Source organism: Delphinus delphis, chromosome 16, assembly GCF_949987515.2.
Source record: "Delphinus delphis chromosome 16, mDelDel1.2, whole genome shotgun sequence".
NCBI classification, from domain to species: Eukaryota; Metazoa; Chordata; class Mammalia; order Artiodactyla; family Delphinidae; genus Delphinus; species Delphinus delphis.
In genome coordinates, this window is record NC_082698.1 from 14116529 (window position 1) to 14121036 (window position 4508).

Sequence of the window (4508 nt, forward strand, 5' to 3'; positions counted from 1 at the left end):
TAAAAAAATGCCATTGGTAATTTGATAGGGATTGCATTGAATCTGTAGATTGCTTTGGGTAGTATAGTCATTTTCACAATATTGATTCTTCCAATCCAAGAACATGGTATATCTCTCCATATGTTTGTGTCATCTTTGATTTCTTTCATCAGTGTCTTATAGTTTTCTGAGTACAGGTCTTTTGTCTCCTTAGGTAGGTCTATTCCTAGGTATTTTATTCTTTTTGTTGCAATGGTGAATGGGATTGTTTCCTTGATTTCTCTTTCTGATCTTTCATTGTTAGTGTATAGGAATGCAAGAGATTTCTGTGCATTAATCTTGTATCCTACAACTTTACCAAATTCATTGATTAGCTCTAGTAGTTTTCTGTTGGCATCTTTAGGATTCTCTATGTATATTATCATGTCATCTGCAAACAGTGACAGTTTTACTTCTGCTTTTCTAATTTGATTCCTTTTTCTTCTCTGATTGCCGTGGCTAGGACTTCCAAAACTATGTTGAATAATAGTGGTGAGAGTGGACATCCTTGTCTTGTTCCTGATCTTCGAGGAAATGCTTTCAGTTTTTCACCATTGAGAATGATGTTTGCTGTGGGTCTGTCATATATGGCCTTTATTAGGTTGAGGTAGGTTCCCCCTATGCCCACTTTCTGGAGAGTTTTTATCATAAGTAGGTGTTGAATTTTGTCAAAAGATTTTTCTGCATCTATTGAGATAATCATATGGTTTTTATTCTTCAACTTGTTAATATGGTGTATCACATTGATTGATCTGCATATATTGAAGAATCCTTGCATCCCTGGGATAAATCCCACTTGATCACGGTGTATGATCCTTTTAATGTGTTGCTGCATTCTGTTTGCTAGTATTTTGTTGAGGACTTTTGCATCTATATTCATCAGTGATATTGGTCTGTAATTTTCTTTTTGTGTAGTATCTTTGTCTGCTTTTGGTATCAAGGTGATGGTGGCCTCATAGAATGAGTTTGGGAGTGTTCCTTCCTCTGCAATTTTTTGGAAGAGTTTGAGAAGGATGGGTGTTAGCTCTTCTCTGAAGGTTTAATGGAATTCACCTGTGAAGCCATCTGGTCCTGGACTTTTGTTTGTTGGAAGATTTTTAATCACAGTTTCAATTTCATTACTTGTGATTAGTCTGCTCATATTTTCTATTTCTTCCTGGTTCAGTCTTGGAAGGTTATACCTTTCTAAGAATTTGTCCATTTCTTCCAGGTTGTCCACTTTATTGGCATAGAGCTGCTTGTAGTAGTCTCTTATGATGCTTTGCATTTCTGCAGTGTCCATTGTAATTTCTTCTTTTTCATTTCTAATTTTATTGCTTTGAGTCCTCTCCCTCTTTTTCTTGATGAGTCTGGCTAAAGGTTTATCAATTTTGTTTATCTTCTCAGAGAACCAGCTTTCAGTTTTATTGATCTTTGCTATTGTTTTCTTTGTTTCTATTTCATTTATTTCTGCTCTGATCTTTATTATTTCTTTCCTTCTACTAACTTTGGGTTTTCTTTCTTCTTCTGCTGCTAGTTCCTTTAGGTGTAAGGTTAGATTGTTTATTTGAGATTTTTCTTATTTCTTGAGAACAAGAAATAATTTTATTCTATAAAATTCTAATAAATAATTTTATTCTATAAGATTCCCTCTTAGAACTGCTTTTGCTGCATCCGATAGGTTTTGGATCGTCATGTTTTCATTGTAATTTGTCTCTAGGTACTTTTTGATTTCCTCTTTGATTTCTTCAGTGATCTCTTAGTTATTAATTAATGTGTTGTTTAGCCTCCATGTGTTTGTGTTTTTTACGTTTTTTCCCCTATAATTTATTTCTAATCTCATAGTGTTGTGGTTGAAAAAGAAGTTTGATATGATTTCAGTTTTCTTAAATTTACTGAGGCTTGATTTGTGACCCAAGATGTGATCTATCCTGGAGAATGTTCTGTGCGCCCTTGAGAAGAAAGTGTAATCTGCTGTTTTTGGATGGAATGTCCTATAAGTATCAATTAAATCTATCTGGTCTATCGTGTCATTTAAATCTTGTGTTTCCTTACTAATTTTCTATCTGGATGATCTGTCCATTGGTGTAAGAGAGGTGTTAAAGTCCCCCCACTATTATTGTGTTACTGTCGATTTCCTCTTTTATAGCTGTTAGCATTTGCCTTATGTATTGATGTGCTCCTTTGTTGAGTGCATATATATTTATAATTGTTATATCTTCTTCTTGGATTGATCCCTTGATCATTATGTAGTATCCTTCCTTGTCTCTTGTAACATTCTTTAAAGTCTATTTTGTTTGATATGATTATTGCTACTCTAGCTTTCTTTTGATTTCCCTTTGCATGGAATATCTTTTTCCATCCTCTCACTTTCAGTCTGTATGTGTTCCTAGGTTTGAAGCAGGTCTCTTGTAGACAGCATATATATGGGTCTTGTTTTTGTATCCATTCAGCAACCCTGTGTCTTTTGGTTGGAGCATTTAATCCATTCACATTAAAGGCAATTATCAATATGTATGTTCCTATCACCATTTTCTTAAATTGTTTTGGGTTTGTTTTTGTAGGTCATTTTCTTCTCGTCTGTTTCCCATTTTGAGAACTTCCTTTAGTATTTGTTGTACAGCTGTTTTGGTGGTGCTCAATTCTCTTAGCTTTTGCTTTTCTGTAAAGCTTTTGATTTCTCCATTGGATATGAATGAGATCCTTGCCAGGTAGAGTAATCTTGGTTGTAGCTTTTTTCCTTTCATCACTTTAAATATATCGTGCCACTCCCTTCTGGCTTGTAGAGGTTCTGCTGAGAAATCAACCGTTAACCTTATGGGAGTTCCCTTGTATGTTATTTGTCATTTTTTCCTTGTTGCTTTTAATAATTTTTGTCTTTAATTCTTGTCAATTTGATTACTATGTGCCTCGGCGTGTTTCTCCTTGGGTTTATCCTGCCTGGGACTCTCTGCACTTCCGGGACTTGGGTGGCTATTTCCTTTCCCATGTTAGGGAAGTTTTCAACTATAATCTCTTCAAATATTTTCTCAGGTCGTTTCTCTCTCTCTTCTCCTTCTGGAACCCCATAATGCGCATGTTAGTGCATTTAATGTTGTCCCAGAGGTCTCTTAGGTTGTCTTCATTTCTTTTCATTCTTTTTTCTTTATTCTGTTCCATGGCAGTGAATTCCACCATTCTGTCTTCCAGGTCACTTATCCGTTCTTCTGCCTCAGTTATTCTGCCACTGATTCCTTCTAATGTATTTTTCATTTCAGTTATTGTATTGTTCATCTCTGTTTGTTTGTTCTTTAATTCTTCTAGGTCTTTGTTAAACATTTCTTGCATCTTCTCTATCTTTGCCTGCATTCTTTTTCCAAGGTCCTTGATCCTCTTCACTATCGTTATTCTGAATTCTTTTTCTGGAGGGTTGCCTGTCTCCACTTCATTTAGTTGTTTTTCCGGGGTTTTATCTTGTTCCTTCATCTGGTACATAGTCCTTTGCCTTTTCATTTTGTCTATCTTTATGTGAAAGTAGTTTTCATTCCACAGACTGCAGGATTGTAGTTTTTCTTGCGTCTGTTGTCTACCCTGTGGTGGATGAGGCTATCTAAGAGGTATGTGCAAGCTTCCTGATGGGAGGGACTGGTGGTGGGTAGAGCTGGGTGTTGCTCTGGTGGGCGGAGCTCAGTAAAACTTTAATCTGCTTGTCTGCTGGTTGGTGGGGCTGGGTTCCCTCCCTGTTTGTTGTTTGGCCTGAGGCAACCCAGCACTAGAGGCTACAGGCTCTTTGTTGGGGCTAATGGCGGACTCTGGGCCGGCTCATGCCAAGGCATGCTTTCCCAAACTTCTGCTGCCAGTGTCCTTGTCCCCATGGTTAGCCACAGCCATTCTCAGCCTCTGCAGGAGACCCTCCAACACTAGCAGGTAGGTCTGGTTCAGTTTCCTATGGGGTCACTGCTCCTTCCCCCTGGGTCCTGATGTGCACACTTCTTTGTGTGGAGTCTCTGTTTCCCCCAGTCTTGTCGAAGTCCTGCAACCACATCCCACTAGCCTTCAAAGTCTGATTCTCTGGGAATTCCTCCTCCCGTTCCCGAACGCCCAGGTTTGGAAGCCAGACATGGGGCTCAGAACCTTAACTCCAGTGGGTGGACTTCTGTGGTATAAATGTTCTCCAGTTTGTGAGTCATGCACCCAGTGGTTATGGGATTTGATTTTATTGTGATTGCGCCCCTCCTACTGTCTCATTGCGGCTTCTCCTTTGTCTTTGGATGTGGGGAATCTTATTTAGTGAGTTCCAGTGTCTTCCTGTCAATGATTGCTCAGCAGTTAGTTGTGATTCTGGTGCTCTTGCAAGAGGGAGTAAGTGCGCGTCCTTCAACTCCACCATCTTGAACCAATCCTTTCTATTTTTTCCATAACACTCTCTATACATGCAACCAATGTTATATTTTGGATGAATTGGTGCATTGATATATTAAAATCGAATCAATAACTGGTGAAATTCTATTTAAAAAAATCAACTTTGTTGC